General features: G+C 48.4%; 1 protein-coding gene and 1 long non-coding RNA gene across 4 annotated transcripts in view; one reads left to right on the top strand and one right to left on the bottom strand.

Annotated features, from left to right (window-relative positions):
- Nucleotides 1-4845: 4845 nt before the first annotated feature.
- Nucleotides 4846-14701, bottom strand: LOC147378164 (uncharacterized). Its single transcript, XR_015144895.1, has 3 exons — nucleotides 9876-14701; nucleotides 9298-9370; nucleotides 4846-6493 (listed from the first exon to the last, which is right to left on the bottom strand). It is a non-coding gene; the product is annotated as an uncharacterized LOC147378164 (long non-coding RNA).
- The window catches only part of GLI2 (GLI family zinc finger 2), a 263527-nt gene continuing 249070 nt past the window's right edge, over nucleotides 7023-21479 (top strand). For 2 of the 3 annotated variants that reach the window (XM_086349276.1, XM_086349270.1), the window contains exon 1: nucleotides 7023-7547. The gene's annotated coding sequence lies outside the window, so the exon portion shown is untranslated. The remainder of the gene's footprint in view (nucleotides 7548-21479) is intronic. The other variant, XM_086349307.1, reaches the window with a different exon arrangement.

Here is a 21479-nt window from a genome sequence, read left to right as displayed (position 1 = left end):
AATTTTTGGCACTCAGCCTTCTTTATGGTCCAACTCTCACATCTATACATGACTACTGGAAAGCTCATTTGTTGTTCAGTTGCTCAGTCATGTCTGACTCTGCAACCCCACAGACTGCAGCACGCCAGGCTTCCCTGTCCTTCACTATCTCCCAGTTTGCTCAAACTCGTGTCCATTGAATCGGTGATGCCATCCAAACACCTGACTCTCTGCTATCCCCTTCTCCTCCTGCCTTCAATCTTTCCCAGCATTAGGGTCTTTTCCAATGAGTCAGCTCTTCACATCAGGTGGCCAAAGTATTGGAGCTTCAGCTTCAGCATCAATCCTTCCAATGAATATTCAGGGTTGACTTCCTTTAGGATTGATTAGTTTAATCTCCTTGCTGTCCAAAAATGGACCTTTGTTGGCAAAATGATGTCTCTGTTTTTTAACACACTGTCTAGGTTTGTCATAGCTTTCCTTCCAAGGAGCAAGCATCTTTAACTTCATGGCTGCAGTCACTGTCCACAGTGATTTTGGAGCCCAAGAAAATAAAATTTGTCACTGTTTCCACTTTTTCCCCTTCCATTTGCCATGAAGTGATGGGACTGGATGCCATGACTTGTTTCTTCAACATTGAGTTTTAAGCCAGCTTTTCACTCTACTCTTTCACCTTCATCAAAAGGCTCTTTAGTTCCTCTTCACTTTCTGCCATTAAAGCGGTATCATCTACATATCTGAGGTTGTTAATATTTCTCTGGCAATCTTGATTCCAGCTTGTGATTCATCCATCTCTGCATTTCTCAAGATGTACTCTGCATATAAGTTAAATAAGCAAGGTGACAATATACAGCCTTGTTGTACTCCTTACCCTATTTTGAACCAATCTGTTGTTCCATGTCCAGTTCTAACTGTTGCTTCTTGACCTGCATACATGTTTCTTAGACAGGTAAGGTGGCCTGGTTCTGCAGTTTGTTGTGATCCACACAGTCAAAGGCTTTAACATAATCAATGAAGCCAAAGTAGTTTTTTTTTTTTTTTGAATTCACTTGCTTTTTCTATGATCCCATGGATGTTGGCAATTTGATCTCTGGTTCCTCTGCCTTTTTTAAAATTCAGCTTATATATCTGGAAGTTCTTGGTTCACATACTATTAATGCCTAGCTTGAAGAATTTTACCTTACTAGCATGTGAAATGAGTGAAACTGTATGGCATAGTTTGAACATTCTTTGGGATGGCCTTTCTTTGGGACTGGAATGAAAACTGACCTTTTCCAGTCCTGTGGCCCCTGCTGAGTTTTCCAAATTTGCTGGCATATTGAGTGCAGCACTTTCAGAGCATTTCAAATCTTTTAGGATTTGAAATATCTCAGCTGGAATTCCATTACTTCCATTAGCTTTGTTCATAGCAATTCTTCCTAAGGCCCGCTTGACTTCACACTCCAGGATGTCTGGCTCTCGGTGAGTGACCACAGCATCATGATTATCCAGGTCATGAAGGCCTTTTTTGTACAGTTCTTCTGTGTATTCTTGCTACCTCTTCTTAATCTCTTATGCTTCTGTTAGGTATACAGCTGTGTTGCTATCACCACAACCCAAGTAACAAATGTATCCCTCATCGCCCAAAGTTTCCTGGTGACTCTTTTTTTTTTTCTATGTGGTAAGAGCACTTACCACTTAAGAAATCACTCCAAATCACTGTGGATGGCGACTGCAGCCATGAAATAAAAAGACACTTGCTCCTTGGAAGAAAAGCTATAACAAAGATAGAGAGCGTGTTAGAAAGCAGAGATTACTTTCCAAAAAATGTCCATATAGTCAAAATGATGGTTTTTCCAGTAGTCATGTATAGATGTGAGAGTTGGACTATAAAGAAAGCTGACTACTGAAAAATTGACGCTTTCGAATTGTGGTGTTGGATAAGCCTCTTGAGAGTCCCTTGGACAGCAAGGAGATCAAACCAGTTAATCCTAAAGGAAATCAACCCTGAATATTCTTTGGAAGGACTGGTGCTGAAGCTGAAGCTCCAAATACTTTGTCCACCTGATAAGAAAAGCCAACTTGTTGGAAAAGACCCTGATGCTGGGAAAGATAGAAGGAAGAAGGAGAAGCGGATGACATAGGATGAGATGGTTGGATGGCATCACTGATTTAATGAACATGAGTTTGAGCAAGCTCCAGGAGATGGTGAAGGACAGGGAAGTGTGGCATGCTGCAGCCTGTGGGATCACAAAGATTCGGACACGACTGAGTGATTGAACTGAACTGACTGAAGAACACTTAATATGAGACCTTCTTACACTGTTGGTGGGAATGTAAAATTGATGTAACACTGTGGAGACCACTATGGATGTTCCTTTAAGAACAAAGAACAGAGCTTCCATTTGATCCAGCAATCCCACTCCTGGGCATACACCCAGAGAAAACTGTAATTCCAAAAGGTACATGCATACCAATGTTTATTGCAGCACTATTTACAATAGTCAGGACATGGGAACAAACTAAATGTGTCATCAACAGAAGAATGGATAAAGATGTGGCACATATATACAATGGAATATTACTCAGCCATAAAAGGAAACATTTGTGACATTTGCAGAGATGTGGATGGATTGAGAGACTCAAACAAAGTGACATGAAGTCAGAAAGAGAAAAATAATTATCATATGTTAACGCATACATGTGGAATCTAGAAAAATAGTGCAGATGAGCCTATTTGAGCAGAAATACAGACACATAAATAGCAAATGGATGAACACCAATTGGGAAAGCGGGGGTGGGATGAATTGGGGGATTGGGATTGACACATATATACTATTGATACCATGTATAACATAGGTAACTACTGAGAACATACTGTAAAGCACAGGATGTTCTCCTTCATGCTCTGTGGAGACAAAGAGGGGATATGTGTATACATATAGCTGATTCATTTTGCTGTATATCAGAAACTAACACAACAATATAAAGCACCTTAACGACAATAAAAATTTTTAAAAATTTATGAGATATACCCTTTACATTTTTTTTTCACCCTTTACATTTTTAAGTAGACAATTCCTTCTTGTTAATGACAAGCACAGTGCAGGCATTCTGTTTTGTACAGCAGATCTCTGGGATTTACTTATCTTGTGTAACTAATTTTATACTGATCCAACAACTATATTTCCTTATCCTCCCAACTTCATCCCTGGTAACAACTATTCTACCATTTCTATTGTTTTTTTGTGTTGTTGTTGTTTAGGCAGTAAGTCAGTGTCCAGCTCTTTTGCAACCTCATGGATTGCAGCCAATCAGGATCCTCTGTCCATGGGATTTCCAGAGATTACTGGATTACAGATTTCCCAGAGAATACTGGAGTGGGTTGCCATTTCCTTCTCCAGGGGATTTTCCCTACCCAGAGACCCAACCTGGGTCTCCTGCATTGGCAGGAGGAATCTTTACCACTAACCTATGCCTTCGATTATTTTAAATGCCTCAAATAAGAGGAATCAGGCAGTGTTTGTCCTTCTGTGACTGACCTATTTCACTTAAAATTTCTCCCAGGTTGATCTCTGTGACTGCAAATGGTAGGATCTTTTTTATTTTGAGGATAATATTCCATGGTATGTTTCTTTCACATTTTCTTCATGCTTCATCTAATGGCATATATTTGGGTTGTTCCTATATTTTGATTATTGTGAATAACATTGCAAGGAACATAGGAGTGCAGATATCTTTTCAAAGTCCTAACTACAGTATTTTTGGATCTATAACTGAGAGTGTGATGACTGGATTTATTTCTATTTTTGTGAGAGACTTCCATGGTATTTTCCATAATTGCTACACTATTATGTACCATTTAAATTTCATTTTACATTCCCATTGACAGTGCACAAGGATTCTGTGTTTCCTACAAACACCAATACTTGTCATTAACATCTTTTGGTTTTTTGATGATAAACACCCTAACAAGTGTGAGTTAATATCGCCTTGTGGTATGTTTGTTTGTTTTGAGGAGCTTGCAGGCTCTCAGTTCCCCAACTAGGGACTGAACTTGCACCCTTGGCAGTAAAAGCACATGGTCCTAATTACTGGACAGCCAGGGAATTCCCACCTTGTGGTTTTTTTTTTTTTTTTTTCACCTTGTGGTTTTGATTTGCATTTCCCCAGGATGACCGAAGCTGAGCACCTTTTATATATCTATTGGCCACCAGTAGGTCTTCTTTGGAGAAATTTCTGTTCTCCTTTGCCCATTTTCTAGTCGGGTCATTTGTGTTTTTGCTATTGAGTCTTAGGAGTTCCTTATTTATTTTGGAAATGAACTCTTTGTCAGTATATGGTTTGCAAGTATTTTCTCCCACTCCATAGACTGCCTTTTCACACTGTGGATTGTTTCCTTTGCTGTGCAGAGCTTTTATACTTAATGCCATCCCACAATTTTTCTTTTTTAGTCCTTCATTCCTTCTTCCTGTCAGACAGTGCAACCTCACTCCCTCAGATAAGCCTTCTCTGTGTTCCCCACTGCTGCCTCCCATGCTAGGTTAGGTCCCCTATGGTGATCTTTTGGTGCACTTTGTATGTCTTCTTTACCCAGTTTGCAATTATACATTTGTCTATGTGTGTTTTAAAATATTTATTATTTATGTATTTGACTGTTCTGGGTCTTAGTTGTGGCACGTGGGATCTTTAGTTGTAGCATGTGAACTCTGAATTGTGGCATGTTAAATCTAGTTCCCTGACCAGGGATTGAACCAGAGCTCCTTGTATTGGGAGTGCCGAATCTTAGCCACAGGACCATCAGGGAAGTCCCCTGACTGTTTATTCATGAAACAATGAACTCCACGAGAAGGATCTCGTTCGTCCCACTCACTGTGATGTCACATCAGTTGGCATGGTACCGGGCACACAGAAAGATGTGGACTAAACAAACTGGGACTCACCCAAGGTCATACATTTAGCGCTAGACTTGGACTACGACTTTGTGTCTAATGTTCATTTCTCTGCTCTGCCGGTTTGCCTCCACTCCACACCTTCTATTGCTTTTTTTTTCAGTGCCTAGACTTCTGACCATCTAGAGATCAAGGCGTGATGTTTACACCTTCTCCTCAAACTGAAAAGATTCCATCTTCATCTCAACAGCCACCTCCTTGCCAAAATAAGCCAGAAAAGGTTATGAGAGTGCCTGCATTCCAGCAGGACTGGAGCGGGACTGAGAAGAAAAACAGAGAAAAACGAAATATCCTAAAATGTCGATTTGTTTAAACTTCTTCACAAACTGAACAACACAAGGAAACCAACAGAGACAAGCTTGTAATGAAGTAATCACCCAACGCTGCTAATATTCCAGTAACATGAAATGATTCTGCACATTTCATGGGGTAGATATGAATAGGGTCATTAAAATATGGCCAAGGAAGGGAGGGAGAGTTTACTTTTTCTGTCTCCTTAGAGTCTGTGTCTGAAAGCTCAGCAGGAATTTAAACAAATAGCACGGAGGAATGGTGAATCTGATCATATTTAAAGAGAAAGCCCTTCCAAACTTCTCTTTCCTTTGATAAATACATTGACTTCTCCAAGATTTGTTTTTTAAAAACCCTGAAGGGTTTTTTTTTTTCTTTCAGTCCGGAAAGGCTACTTGAGAAAAACAAAATTAGCATCAGATTGCTGTGATATTGTTCTGCATATATTTTTTCCTCGATCAAGAAGAAATTGTCCTGTCATCTAAATGAATGTAAGGAAATTAAAAGGAAGGTGAGTAATAGGGAAAGGGGATCATAATGCTCTCTCTTCTGTTAAAATGTGGAAAATAAAGTTAGAGAAAGGCTGGTCAGGTCAGTGGCACATGGAAAGAGCTACTGACAAAGGGAGGTCACATCAGTAACACAGGCTTGTGAAAGGAGGGCAGAACTGGGTCTCTGAGACTTTAGTCCCATACATTCTATACAAGATGCAACTGTAGAAAGGGCTGAAGAGAGAGAGATGCTCTCAACACCCTTGGCTAAACTAATGGTACAAACTACTGAACTCATGGAGGATGGCAGTTCAGTGCTCTGACCTGGTACAAGCTACTTCACTTAAAGCCTCAGTCTTCTCACCTGTAAAGTGGGGGAGAAGAAAATCTACTTCCTGGAGTTTTGTAGGTTATATAATTCAAAAGAAATAATACAACATGTCACCTAGCACATAGTAAGTCGTCCACAACTGTTAGAAGGAAAATTTGGAAACTTGTGCCGGTGAGGGTCCCCTTTTTGGAGGAGGATCCTCAGCTTTAGAGAGGTTGGAGGCTGGCCATGGGTTGGGGGGCACTTCAGCCAGCTGTCCCCTGCTTCTTACAGTCAAGCAGCTCTTTCTGGGCTGCGGTGAGGCCTGAGGCCCAAGGCTTGTTACCTAGTTTGCTTAAGCAAGTTCTTTCACACACACACCCATACACACTTTGGTCCAAAAGTTCAGTGAGGTTTTTTTCTTCCTTCTTCCTCTGTTGTTGTTGGGTTCTGATTACTTCCATCTGGTTGCGGCAGCTCGAGTGGAGTCTCTAAAAACAAAACAAAACAAACAAAAACCCTTCCTACCAAACACACAGGCACCAAACCTAGAAGGCGGCTACGTTTCTCACCAGCAGGCGCCCAGAGGGCGACTCGTGCTAGCCGCGGCGGGGGGCGCAGGCCGGACCCCGGCACCTGCGCGCGCTGGTGGCTGCCGGAGAGTCGGCGTAGAACCAGCCCCCCCAAAGCCTGCCTCCCTCCCCGCCAGCCCTCCAGTCCCCCGCTTCCGCCCCGGCGCCCGGAGAAGCGGGCACACTGGGAACGCCGACCCGGGCATCTCCCGGCGGAGGGGAAGAGGGAGGTGGGGAGGGCGGGGGATTTCAGAGATTGAAAACAGAACCGTCCCAGCGCCTCGGCTCCGGAGCTCATCTGACTTGAGTTAGCGACCCCCCACCCACCCCGGCGCCTTAAAAAAAAGTGTTGGGGACTGGCGCGCTCTTTCGTTCTCTGCTGGAACTTTCTTCGTAGGTGTGCTTTCTCTCTAGGGCGCTGAGGAGGGTCCTAGGCCGCCCCTCCCCTCCAGGTCCCCGGGATCCCCTCCGGGCGGGGGCGCGCGGCTCGGGCGGGGGCGCGGCGCCCTGTGTGCCGCAGCCGTGCGCGCGGGGGCGCTGCGCCGTGCGGGTGCGCGGCGGGCTGGAGCGCGGGAGTGCCGAAGCTCGCCAGCCGAGGCAGCACGGCTCCGCGGACTTTTTTTCAAACTCCCATCAATGAGTCTTCGAGGAGGAGCGGGAGGCGGCGGCGGCGGCGGCGGACGCGAAGGAAGACGAGGAGGAGCGGGAGGAGCCGTAGGAAGGAGCTCGGGCCGCCCTGCGCGCCGGAGCCTAGGGGAGCTGCCCGCTCGCCGGCTGTAGGGGCTGCCTGGCCCCCGCCCTCCTCTCGGTCCCCTCCCCTGCCTGGCCCGCAACGCCCCGGCCGGAGTGAGCCCGGGCACACGGCAGCCCGCGGTGGATCGCCGCGCCAACCAAGTTGGGATGGGGTCCCGCAGCCACAGCCCGGCGCCCCGGAGGCCACCTGCGTGCTAGAGGCAAACTTTTGTCTCCCTCGGTAAAGTTGCTTTGGCCTTCTTTTGCTTGCTTTTCGTCGCGAAGTGCCCCCTACTTCGGCCGAACTCGGGCCGACTGGGATGCTGCGCCGTCTTGGAGCGTCCCTCGGCCGGGTACCCGCGCCATGGCACGGGGATTCGGGCACCGGGGGCTAGCGCGGCGGCCCGCGTCCGGGTTCTGACTAAACCAGGCTGGGACCTAAGGGGACTCCAGGGATGGAAACTCGGGACCAAGGGGGCGATTTTGCATCTTCCTTCGCACCTGGGGGAAAGAGCCTGCCTTCTTGGGGAGCGCGACCGAGCTTGCCTCCACCCGGTCTCCACCGCCCCCTAGCCCGGGGCTGTTTTTTCGGGAGTTGGGGGTAGGGCGGGGAGACTGGGATGCTGCGAGCTCCAGCGGTGGGCCGTGGGAGTGTGTCTCCGGGGAGTGTGCAGGGGGTGGAGGGGCTGAAGCCGGCCGCTGCGAACTTCTAACTGCACTTCTGCGCGCTGCCCGTCCCAAGCCCTGCCTTTCTTTCTTTCTCGCTCCTTCCTCCCCTCCTCGGGCCCTGTCGCCCCCTCCCCCTCGGTCAGGCTTTCCCTCCCGCCTCCCTCCTTGCTTCTCTCCTCCTCCTCCTTTCTTGCCCTCCGCTCTGAGATCCGCTTGACTTCCCCGAGGGATCCTCACGTAATCTCTCGCCCTGTCCTCCGGTGTTCCCCCGCCACGCTCTTTCTTCCCCGCCCCCACTCATCGTCCACCCCGCCCCCCCCCCCCCCCCCGCGTCTACCCCCGCGCCGCCGGCAATCTCTCAACAAGTATATTTGCTGAGGAATTTGAAAAATCCACTACTGCAACTTGATCTGTGTGCGATGGATGGGGAGCGGCGCAGAGAGAGTTGGGCGCCAATCCTATTAAGGGTTTAGAAAGGGGAGCGTTTCCCTCAGACGGGGCCCGGGGAGGGGGGCCGCTGGTAGGAGGAGAAGGAAGGGAGCGCGTGCGTGTGTGTGTGTGTGTGAGCGCGCCCCCCATGTCGGGGGAGGGGGCGCTGGAAGTGCACCCAACTGGGTGCCTTTTCAGCCCGACAGTAATTGCTGTCACTTCCTAGGAAACCCGACTTCCACTACGCGAAGATCTGGAGATGGAGCCGGAGCGCCTCACCCCGGGTGCCCTGTCGCAGGGGCGCTCGCGGGCTTTGGATCTCCCGCAGGGTGCCTCCCTCCACTCCCCTCTCTTTTGTGTCTTTTTGGTGTGACTTTCAGAATTGATCCCGGCCGGGGAAGAGTCGACCTTTTCCCGGAGTGTGGTGCTGGGCCGCGGGGATCTTTTACTGCGCTGCTCTGCTTTCTCGCTAGGGCATCCCGCGCGGCGCTCGGGCTCCTGGGAGGACTTTGCAGCCTGGTGGCCGCGGCCGAGTCCCGGGACCCCCGCCCTGCCGTCCTCGCCAGGCGTGTGAAGGTTTAATCCCGACAGCTCCAGATAAAGGGAGCAGTTGTAAAACGCTCATATGCTGTTTGCCGACGAGGCTCAGGGGGATGTTGGAGCATTTGAAAGTAAACGGTTCCCTCGCAAGCGGCATAAAATAGTGTTTAAACAAATATTGTATTGGCGTGCTCAGGGGGCTCGGTGCCAAAAAGGAAAGTAAATAAACGCTGAAATCCAAAATATACAGCGATGGAAAGCCACGGAATAGGCGGGCTGGTCACCAATCTCCTGAGGAGATCTGTTTGTTCTACCACCTGACCCAGAAGCCCCCTCCCCGCCCACTTCCTTACCTTGCCTGGGAGTTTCCTTTCTTCGGTGGCTTCCCTGTCCCGTGGGGGCCTCAGAGCGACTTTGCACTTGCCTCTGCCCGGAAAAAAAAACTCATTGTGTAGCTACCCGGGCTGGTCTCCCCAGGGCTGGCATGGGCACCCTAACTGTGCCTGGCTGCTTTGACTTCTGGTGGCCTTCAGGCTCGCCCCAGCTTCTGGTCTGGCCAGGGTCACTGATTCTATAGGGAGGCAGGAGGCATCCAGACCACTGCAGATACATCCCTTCAGGACCCCACCTCTTCCCTTCTTGTGCCTCTTTCTTCCTTCATTTTTCCTGCTTTCGTTTTCTCAGACCTACTGCTTCGACCCTGATGGCTGAGGGTTCTCCCCAAGATTTAAGGTCCCAGTCAGACCCAAACATGTAGAGAGTTGTCACTTGTCTGAGTTTCAGAAATTAGTTCTGGTTTGTGATATTTAGGATGGTTTGTATTTCCCCTCTGCTGGGAGAAATAAACTAATTTCGTGAGGTTAGTTAGTGATGGTAGGGGGATTTAAACTCAGGCAGGAAGCACTCCAACGGAGGTGAGGCCCCCACTCACCCAGGAAATAGGCCTCAGGTGACCTGACTGTCCCTTGGCTAGGCATCTGAGTGAGACTGTAGTCAGCTCAGTCTGTTTTCAAAGTCAGTGGACTGAGAATGCCAATAGGAAGGAGGAAGACACTCCCAAATCAGGCACGGGCTCACTGAGGACCAAGGCAGGCCTGACTGTTAGGGAGAGTTTTCTTTTCTTTTTTTTTTTTTATCATTCTCCATGGGAATGGTTTGGAGGGGAATTTGTACAGGGTTCAGACCCCTTCAGCAGAGCATCCCAGGCTGCTTCCAAACTCATATGGACCCTGCCTGTGGCCTTGGAGGGGACTTTTTGGCTTGGCCCATCTTGAAGGGTATGTGGGGTTAGAGAGGCCCTTCTGGCCGGGCAGCCTTAGAAAGGAGGGCTGGTGTGTGTTCTGGGAGGGCCAGTGTGTGTTCTCGGGGATGCTCCAGCTCACTCATGGAAGAGGGGGCTACAGGGCTGCTTGTCAATGACTCCTTGCCGGGCTGCAGGGGTCTTGGAGGCTGTGTACTGTAGCTGGCTTGTTTGCACTGCAGACTGAAAGATACACAAATGCTTCATGCTTTGTGTACTCCCACAAGTGCCCTGTACACAGTACAGCCCTTAGGGTTGGATTAGCCAACCTGGCGATTCAGCAGGCAGGCTGACAAAATTGAATATTTGCCTAAAAAACACCCTTCTTTCAGCAGGACCTCTCTTGACCACCCAGAGGAAGGCAGAGGAACCTTCACCCTACAGATGCCAGCAAGTCCCTCTAACTGGGACCAGGCAGTTTTCATGGGCACTTTGAAAGACTGTGTGACCCCTACACACCCAGCTGACTTGTGGAAGCACAAAAGGCGAGCCCAGTAGCTTTATGGACTCAAGGGGTAGGGCAGCCTGCCTTTTCCTGGGAAAAGTGTGTTCAGCCGCATTTCCTTTTATCCCATGACGCTGGCTCATAGGCCAGCTCCAGGGAGGTGGAGCTACCTGTCCTGCTTCTTTAGGATGCAGAGGGGTTCTACCTGTGCCAGGCCCTGTTTCCTGGTGCTCAGGGATGGTGCTCGGACCTAGCCATGGAGGGCTGCAACTGTATCCCCTGGAACCTTTGAAAAGGAACCCCTCCCCGGGGTAGCAGCTCCCTGCTTTTCTTCTTTTCAGTAAGTGTCAGAGGCGTGCACACTTGAAACATGTGAAGAATACCAAAGAGGAAAACTGCACTCTTAGATTTCAGAAAATTCAGAGAAGCCACAGAGGTGATTGTACAAGCCACCAGAATAGGCCCGGTTTCAGTGATAAAGGCTCACTGGCTTCTAAAGAAGGCTGGAGGGGAGGCTGCTCTTTAATTGTGGCCTCAGGTTTGTTTAAAAGATGGTTTGGGAAGGGGTCCTGGGACGGCTTTGTCATTTGGCAATGTCTTTTGGTAAAGAACAACAGCTTCGTTGGTTTTAAATAAATCCTTGCCACCAGATTTAATACTGCGTATTCCAAAATGAATTTGAATGTTTGCTGTGGACTCCAAAGGATAAAAAAAAAAAAAAAAATCATCGATCATTGTTTTTTTTTTTTTTCTTTCCATGTTTTTTTGATCATTGTTTTTAGGTTTGGAGGGTGACCAAAATATCCTAAACCTACAAAACTATGTTTAACCCCCTGGGGGAATACCCTAGTGATAACAGCAGACTTTCTGCCTGTTTAGTATTTTATTTTCCTCATCTCCTTTATCAACAAAAGCACCCTCAATATAGTTGCTTGTGTTCTGCTTCTAGCTTTTTAAAAATCATACTGTGTGAGGGAAAATAACTCACTTAAGATGTGACCAAAGAGTTCATATAAACTGTTTTTGAGATTTTTGGTTTAAAGTGAATAAGTTCATGTGGTTTTGTGTGTGTGCATGTGTGTCATAAAAAGCCCCCCAAAAACAGGTTGCCGGGCAATGTGTTTTAACTGTGAGTGCCCGGTTTCAGGCATTAGCATAAGAAAAAAGTTTTAGTGCATTTCCTATTGTCTTGAAAGAAGAGTTTCAGCAAAGGGAAGGAAAGCCGCAAAAGGGTGATGGTCCATTGAGATTCTGCGGCAGCCCCAGCTCGTCATCTGGCCCTGAAATCTGTGATCGGATATCACTTTTATCTCAGTTTTCCATTCTCCGGCCTTTTTCACACGTTCACTTTTTGTCAAGGTTTATTGATTACGTTTTCTTCTCTGCAAATCTGTGGAAAATTTAATGAACCAAACACAGCAGTGAAATAAAAGGGACTTTTTATTCATTAGCAAGGGATTGATTTCCCCCCTTGGGCGGAGGGCCCCTGGCCTCTTGAGAGGTAGTGAGCGAGTGAGAGGGGGGAGGGGGTGGCCCTGCCCCCGGGCTGAGGCGGGGCCTCCCGGCTGACCAGCGCCGTCTCAGCCCCGGACTCCCGTCCGCACTCCATCCTGATGGTTGTTCTGTGCCAGCTGCAGACCTCAGCCTCGACCTCCGGGATCCGGGTTCCTCTGGGATCGGGGCTCCCTGGGCTTAGGGGGCGGAGTAGGGATGGGGATATTTGTGTTCACCCTGGCAAACCTCTCGAGTGCCTGGGCCTTCCCCAGGACACAGTTAAGTAGGGCCCTTCCTCCAGCCCCGGCTTTCAGACCTGTAATTAAGCAAAGCCCCTGGTGTGATTACGCTGTGCTGACTCGGCTGGGTTCTTTGGAGCCGCTTCCCTCTACGAAACAGAGTGAACTTTAGCTCTTTGTAGCGGCTTCCTGGGTAGCCTGGGGTCGGATTCGATTGCACGTCTGTCTGTCTGTCTCCCCGACACCCGCTTCGCCCTTCTCTGCCCGCTTTGTCTCCTCCCTGTCCATCTTCCTTTCCCCCAGTCTTCACTCTCGCTCTCTCTGTCCCGCCTCTCCCCGCCCTACGTCTTCTTTCTCTCCTCGCTCCTGTCTTTTCTTTCCCTCCCTCTCCTCTTTCTTTAGGCATCTTTTTATTTCAGTCCCCCTCCGCTCCCTCCTCCGTCTCCCCGCCCCTCCATTTTCTGCCCCGCGGAGGGCTGGCTGCGAGGCCTCCGGGAAGCCGCGTGTCCAGGCCACCGGGACGGTGCCCGAGTACCGGGACCCCTCCGCGCCCCGAGCCGCTCGCGCGCCGGCGGCGCCGCGTCCCTCCCACCTGCCCGCCGGCCGGGTTTGCGGCGCCCAAACAATGGCCACATTGTCCTGGCCGCGCACCGGCCGCCCCCGGCGAGTGGCGGCAGGCCGGACCCTGCTCGTGGCGGCTCGGGAAGAAAGCCAGCGGCCCAGATCCAGATCGGGCGCCTTTGGCGCCGGGTAGGAGACCGGAGCGCGCCCGCGCTCACCTGGGGAAGGCGCTTCTCCCTGCCCACGGCCGCTGGCCCTCCCTCCCTCTTCCCAGTGGCTCCCCACCCACTTCTCCGAGAAGAGAAGGGGATTCATTCGACTTTAGGTGACAGTTTGCAGAGTGAATTGAGAGCATTTCACTAAAGCCAGGAGAAGAGGGGCCACGTTACCAAACTTTTGGCGGCATCAGAAAACTTTTTCCAGAAGGCATATTTGCGAGTGACTGGAGCCACGAAGGCCTCCTTTTGCCCTATCCATTCGCCTTCTCCCACCAAGGCAGGAAAGTAATGGTGGTCACTCAAAATAGTATCCCCCGCCCCCCCCCCCCATTCGTCTTGATCTGTAGGGATTGAAGACCTCTTAGCGCTCAGAAAAAGAAGGATCTTTGAATGCTGAGGATGTTAAAAGAGCGTCGGTCCCGGGTCCAAGCAGACGCTTAGCAATGCTCCTTTGTGTTGTGGACAATGCAATAAGTCAGCCCGACTTTTGAGCCACATTTATAAGGAACTGTAAGGGCCGCTCAAGTACACTTGTGCTAAGTTGAATTGATTGAAATTTAATGGCGGTTAGTGGCGATGAATGGTAATGATTTCCCAGCGTATCTTTGGCATACTTGACATTAATAACCGGAGTGTGTGTGTATACCCGCACCGGGAGCCTGCCACACACGTGAGGCGGGAGCATTATTCATTTTCTGAGATGCCAGCCCTTCGCCTCCTTCCTCTCCTCAAATCCTTTTCCTTCTCACCATAATTCAGTTGTTCACATGATGTTAAAAAAAAAAAAAAATCAAAGGGAAAGAAGGAAAGAGAAAAATCTTTCTCCATTGAGTCCGTACATCATGTCAATATAATTTTGAGCTCATGATTTTTTTCAGTTCCTACATAAATCAGCTTCTAATATACAGAATGTGATGAATTTGTTTTAGCTGCCACCATGAATTAATATTATGCAAATAGAAGCTTTGCAGGTGAAATGATTTACTTAATAATTTCAACTTCTAATATTTAAACTCATTCATTATGTTGGGAGTTAAAAAAAAAATAAGTCCATATTTTTCAACCTGTGATGGGGAGATTAGTATGCAAGTATTTGTGGCATAGGTAGGCCTTGATGGCCAGAAAATAGCTCTTAATGTGTTGATTCTTTCTAGGAGGATCTATAGTTCACCAAGCAGAGGTTTAAGAAGCAGGGGATGGAAGTGTTAACAAGTGCCTTCTGGGGGAGGACATAAATGCATGGAAATAAATCCAAAGTGACCATCACTGTAATACGTCTCCTGGGACTGTACAGGCTCTACTTTGGTAACCTAGCTGGGTTTTTGCTTTTGAACTAGTCTTGAAGAATGAGTCTGTCTAAGCCAGGTGTAGGCTGAAGGGGTTCTGATGCCTCCTGCCCCCATCTTTGTCACTGGTTTGTCGAGACCATCTTAAGACGAGTTGTTAATAGCTGCCCATGAAGGTGGCAGTGATTTAGAAATTTGGGCAGAGGACTGCCCCACCAAAAAAAAATGCTAGGAAGACTTTCCTATATGTATCATCTTTGCAGGATGTGTTTTCTTCTGGAAAAAGTTGAGGAAGAGAGTAGAAGTGATGGATAAGTGCCCTGTGATGAGTAATGAGCCTGAACCCTTGGGTTACCCTCCAAGAGTGTGAGACCAGTCACTTAGGAGCTGGGTTGACCCGGTGCAAGTCGCTTGGCCTCTCTGTGGAAGGGGCGGGACTTAGCAGGTGTGATCTCTCAGATCCTCCAGCCACAATTTCTTGGGAGTTAGCACACCCTGCCTCTCGCAGTCATCATTAAGAATCAGACCTCATGCAGGGTTGGTGGGGGGCACCAAGGTCTGGACAGAGTGTGGGGTCTTGGTCTTTGCCTCTGCTTTTGGGGAGAGTGTAGTGAGGCTCCTCTCAAGGAATAACCCTCCTTCCCTCACCTCCCCGCCTGTCACTACCTAGTCAGCTGTAGTGCTCAGAGCTCCTCTGGGATATGGTCACTGGGTGAGCGGGCGTGGGCTGGACGTGGGGACATTGGTGGGGGCGGGGGAAGCATTTGGTCTGCAACGGCCTTTTCAGACTTTCCTGAAGGCTACTGCCAAGTTGAAGGGTGGGCTGACACATAAATATGTCTTGGATCTCTGAAGATAAGTGTCGAGTTTTGACTTGCCTTCTCCAAAAATTGAGGTCATCGTGATCAGATGATGGGTTGAAAGGACATTACTCAACCATTTCTGCAGGTAGCAGAGTGTTGTGCAGGGGTGATACATTGTGTGTCCAGGCAGCGACAGAGTATTTAGGGCTGACTCTCACTCTCTATGGAGATCAAGGTGAGGGGACATCACTGATGGTCGCTGGCTGAATGTGCCTCATTCATGTAAGGAGAGAAGAAATCTGACTCAGCAGTCACTTAGCCAGGAGTTGTCAGGTGCGCTGGCGGCAGGATGAAGCAGGGTGACAGGGTTTGAATGTGATTTGGATGTCTTCATCTTTCTAAGATATAGTACTCTAATGTCTTTATATTACTTACATGCATGAATGTAGTATCGATATGTATCCACTCTTCAGGTTAAGTATGGTGGTATAGTCAAGTCTTGTCTGACTCTCGGCCCCATGGACTATAGCTCCCTAGGCCCCTCTGTCCTTGGTATTCTCCAGGCAAGAATACTGGAGTGGGTTGCTATTTCCTTCTCCTATGTTAAGAATGTGTGTGTGTGTGTGTGTGTGTGTGTGTGTGTGTATACATGTATACACACACATTCAGAAGTCTTTTAACTACCAGATCCCTTTATGAATTAGATTTTTTTCTTCTAAGATGCACTTAAACAAAAAGAACTAGCATAGGAGAATGAAGTCAGAACTGGAAATGAGTTAAAGAGGCAAATCTGAAAAGAAAGCCTCCAGCGGGCTTCGTTCCTGCCAGGGATTCAGGTGGAAAGCTGGTTAAATATGTAGATTCTCAAGCCCCTCAGCCTTTTCGATGGTAAAGAATCTGCCTGCAGTGCAAGAGATCCAGGTTCAGTCCCTGAGTTGGGAAGATCCCATGGAGAAAGGAATGGCAACCCACTCCAGTATTGTTGCCTGGAGAATCCCATGGACAGAGGAGCCTGGTGGGCTACAGTCCATGGGGTCTCGTAGAGTCAGACATGGCTGAGCTGAGCTAGTAACACTTTCACTTTCAGTTTTCAGGCCCCCCCCCAGGGAGAACCTACAGACTGTGAATTCCCTTGGAGGGGACCCTGAGATCTGCATTTAATCAAGGATTTTTAGGGCAAGGTGATGGGGATTTAATGATTTCTTCCTGTGATGCTCTTCACCTCACTGATTTTTGCATTTAATAAAGGGAGAGCATTTCCTTCTGTAAGACTGGATGGATAAGCAGCATTTAGACTGCCCAGCTATTTGGTGGACTGGAGGTTGGGGCAAATAAGCTAGCTGAGAATTGAGCTGCTTCTGCTCCAGACATCACAGAGAAATGGGCTGTCTTTCTGAGACTGTCGGCCAGCTCCGACAATACCACAGTCTGCTGAGAAAGATACCTGGAGAAACCAGAGAGCAGCGAGCTTATTAAATCAGCACCTTAGTTTCTGTGCCATGGGTTCTTGACCTGAGGGTCCTTTGGATGGCTCCTTTGTTTCTTTCTGTATAAGAAACTATACCTGTGCATCATGATGGCTGGTTCCTTGCTTCAGCTGGCAGAAGTCCGACCCTTTTTGGCTCTAGTTCAGCATTGGAGAGTTTGAGCAGGTCTTTGGTAAGAGTGACCCAGAGTGAGGTTTGACTTACCTGTGGGTGTCTTTATGGTTCCCTGAGAAGGGCAGGAAGGAGATACAGACTGAGTGAGAGGAGCTGGTGTGGGATATCACGGCCTCCCAGCCGTGATGGCCTCAGGCCTGGAGCTGGAGAGAGCCTGCCATGAGGGGGATGGGCTGGTGCAGGGGGCCTGCCATGATGGGCATGGGCTGGGTGCAGGGGGCCTGCCATGAGGGAGATGGACTGGTCTAGACCTCCCAGGGCAGATTGAGGGCACACTGCCCACCTATGCCCCTGGCACTGGGAGGCCCGAGGGAAGTGGGATGAGGCCTGGTGGCATTTCTGTGTCCCTGGTGTCTGACACCTGGGTGCCTCATTCCTTTCTAGATCCGGCCCTCAGTCCACGGACCCCCAGACTACTAGTGCCCAGCTCCACTGTTCTACCGAGAGCAGCTGAGGTCCCATACTAGAGTGCTGCTCCTTCATTGACATGCCTCTTCCCTTCTCCAAGGACCCCCTTGCGTGGGTGGTTATTGGTGGGCAAGAAAGATGGAGGTAGCATCAGGCTGATGGCCCCTTTGGAATCTTGCCTGGAGGTTGGTTGGTTGGACTAGACGTGACCCATAGACCTCCTAGCCCCCATCCTGCCCATGGTATAAGTCCTGTCCTTGCTTGCAGTGATGTCAGCAGTGAGAAGCCAAGCCCCCAGACCACTCCCCAGCCCTGGGCACCCACTAACCTGCTTCCCAGAGCACTGTGTGTCCCTCTCCAGCTGCCTAGCCACCTGCCCAGCCAGGCCGACAGCAGCAGCGCAGCACTTGGGCCAGACCTGGTCCCACCCACTCTCCTGTCCAGCCCAGCTCACCCTGTGGGTACCTCCCATTTCCCCAGTAGTCCAGGCCCACCCTCACCCTCTTTCTTCTGCTTCTGTTTCCTTAGATTTCATTTCTGTTTTATTTAGGTTTGAACATCCATCTCTTTGCTTGGCTCAGGCTCTATTCAGGTCTATACTTTGGTTTAGCACCTGGGCATTCAAGCAGAGCCTTCCCTTCTGATGTAAAAATATTAACAACAACAAAATATCTTCCCCACAAGATCTTAAAACTAAGACGTTATTTTTTTTCACATTTTTTCTTTATAGAAAACTTATGAAATAGGAAATAGCACAGAGAGGAAGATTTTGTCAAGTTTCCTTCCAGTCTCTCTTTTGTTTCTAAGGAATAATTTTTTGGCTGTATATTTTCTTACAAAGTTGAAGTTACATCATAACTTAATTGTAACAGTAACTTCACTATAACATTACCTCATCGATAGTCCACATTATTAATGCATACTCTTTATGTGATTTTTATTGTCTAGTATTCCTTTATCTACTCAAGCATATATATATATACACTTTTTCTTTTAATTTGACTATGCCGTGTGGCATGTGGGATCTTAGTTCCCCAACCAGGGACTGAACCTATGCCTCCTGCGGTGGAAGGGTGGAGTCCTACCTACTGGTTCACCAGGGAAGTCCATCCGTAAACATATTTTATTTTACTCTATTGTTGGGCATTTAGGTTTTTTTCCTATCAGTAGTTTTTGCTGTTGTAGATAAACACCGGAATAGATATCTTTGGGTGTAAATGTTTACCTGAAATTCTAATCGTTTCCCTAGAATAGATTCTTAAAGGTGGAATGACTTGGCCAAAGTATTTGGACAGCTGTTCTTGAGGCCCTCAGTAGGCCTTAGTAGGTTTCCAGTAGTATTTTTCTAGCTTTTGTGGAGAGATAAGTGATGTTAGCTTGAGGTTTTCAGAACAGCCATGTACAAATCAATGTAAAGCAATTAACTGAGTGCCTTCTGCCAGCCCAGTGACTTGCAAAATATGGGCTCATTTTGCAGATGGGTAACCTGAGTCTCAACATGGCAACAAATTTGGAAAACTCAGCAGTGGCCACAGGACTGGAAAAGGTCAGTTTTCATTCCAATCCCAAAGAAAGGCAATGCCAAAGAATGCTCAAACTACCGCACGATTGCACTCATCTCACACGCTAGTAAAGTAATGCTCAAAATTCTCCAAGCCAGGCTTCAGCAGTACGTGAACCGTGAACTTCCAGATGTTCAAGCTGGTTTTAGAAAAAGCAGAGGAACCAGAGATCAAATTGCCAACATTCTCTGGATCATTGAAAAAGCAAGAGAGTTCCAGAAAAACATCTATTTCTGCTTGATTGACTATGCCAAAGCCTTTGACTGTGTGGATCACAATAAACTGTGGAAGTCTGAAAGAGATGGAAATACCAGACCACCTGACCTGCCTCTTGAGAAACCTATATGCAGGTCAGGAATCAACAGTTAGAACTGGACATGGAACAACAGACTGGTTCCAAATAGGAAAAGGAGTTCGTCAAGGCTGTATATTGTCACCCTGTTTATTTAACTTCTATGCAGAGTACATCATGAGAAACGCTGGTCTGGAAGAAACACAAGCTGGAATCAAGATTGCCGGGAGAAATATCAATAACCTCAGATATGCAGATGACACCACCCTTATGGCAGAAAGTGAAGAGGAACTCAAAGCCTCTTGATGCAAGTGCAAGTGGAGAGTGAAAAAGTTGGCTTAAAGCTCAACATTCAGAAAACGAAGACCATGGCATCCGGTCCCACCATTTCATGGGAAATAGATGGGGAAACAGTGGAAACAGTGTCAGACTTTATTTTTCTGGGCTCCAAAATCACTACAGATGGTGACTGCAGCCATGAAATTAAAAGACGCTTACTCCTTGGAAGGAAAGTTATGACCAACCTAGGTAGCATATTGAAAAGCAGAGACATTATTTTGCTAACAAAGGTTCGTCTAGTTTTTCCAGTGATTTTTCCAGTGGTCATGTATGGGTGTGAGAGTTGGACTGTGAAGAAGTCTGAGCGCCGAAGAATTGATGCTTCTGAACTGTGGTGTTGGAGAAGACTCTTGAGAGTCCCTTGGACTGCAAGGAGATCCGACCAGTCCATTCTGAAGGAGATCAGCCCTGGGATTTCTTTGGAAGGAATGATGCTAAAGCTGAAACTCCAGTACTTTGGCCACCTCATGCGAAGAGTTGACTCATTGGCAAAGACTCTGATGCTGGGAGGGATTGGGGGCAGGAGGAGAAGGGGACGACAGAGGATGAGATGGCTGGATGGCATCACTGACTCGATGGACGTGAGTCTGAATGAACTCCGGGAGTTGGTGATGGACAGGCAGGCCTGGCATGCTGTGATTCATGGGGTTGCAGAGTCGGACGTGACTGAGCGACTGAACTGACTGACCGACTGAACCTGAGTCTCAGAGACATTGGATGATCTCCATGCTTACCTGGGAGGTGGGAGGCAGAGCCCTGAGCAGAGGCAGATTTACTGATGCCCAAACCAGGACCCTATCCTGAAGCTGTCTTCTGAGCGCTGCCCTGGTCTGCCTGGTGCAAAGGCTACAGCACTTATTCTCAGCCAGGGCTGTTTGTTCCCCAGGGGACATTTGTCAGTGTCTGGAGAAATTTTTGGTTGTCATAAAGGCGGGGTGGGCAGTTACAAACCTAGACAGTGTGTTAAAAAGTAAAGACATCATTTTGCCGACAAAGGTCCATATTGTCAAGGCTATGGTCTTTCCAGTAGTCATGTACAGATGTGAGAGTTGGACCATAAAGAAGGCAGAGCACCAAAGAATTGATGCTTTCGAGCTGTGTTGCCAGAGAAGACTCTTGAGAGTCCCTTGGAAAGAAAGGAGATCAAACTAGTCAATCCTAAAGGAAATCAACCCTGAATACTCACTGGAAGGACTGATGCTGAGGCGGAAGCTCCAATACTCTGGCCATCTGATCTGAAGAGCCGACTCACTGGAAAAGACCCTTATCTTGGGAAAGATTGAAGGCAGAAGGAGAAGAGGGTGACGGGATGAGATGGTTGGATGGTATCACTGACTCAGTGAACATTAACTTGGGCAAACTCTAGGAGATAATGAAGGACAGGGAAGCCTGGCGTGCTGCAGCCCATGGGGTTGCAAATAGTTGGACATGACTTGGTGACTGAACAACAACAGTGGTGGTGTTGCTCCTGACATCTAGGGGGTAGAGGCCAGGGATGCTGCTTAGTTGCCAGCAGTGCACAGGGCAGCCCCCATGACAAAGGATGAGCCAGCCCAAATGTACCAATGCTGCAAGTGAGCGATCCTTGGTGAAGGTCATAAACAAGGCTTGTGACTCTCGATGGGGGTCACCAGCAAGGCCTGTGACCCTGGGTGGAGGTCACCAGTGAGGCCTGCTGTGGGGTTTCCCTCTCTGGCTGACACAGCACAACTCTGGGGCCAGGGTTTTCCAGGGTTTTGGAGTAGGCAGAGGTGCTTATTCACAACTCACACTCTCACCAGGCTGGAAATCATCAACCTTCTTTTCTGTGACCTGAATTTGAAGCAGGGTGGCAGTTGCCATCAAGAGGAATTCCTTGTGCAATCCATCAGTCAATCAGTTAGCACTTACTGGAACATCTGTTATGGGCCTGGTATGGATCAAGCTC

The sequence above is a fragment of the Bos grunniens genome, chromosome 2, assembly GCF_055505025.1.
Source record: "Bos grunniens cultivar Pamir isolate PY7600 chromosome 2, Bosgru_T2T1.0, whole genome shotgun sequence".
NCBI lineage: Eukaryota > Metazoa > Chordata > Mammalia > Artiodactyla > Bovidae > Bos > Bos grunniens.
The sequence above is the reverse complement of the archived record's forward strand: the minus strand, read 5'-3'. Positions and strand labels throughout refer to the sequence as shown.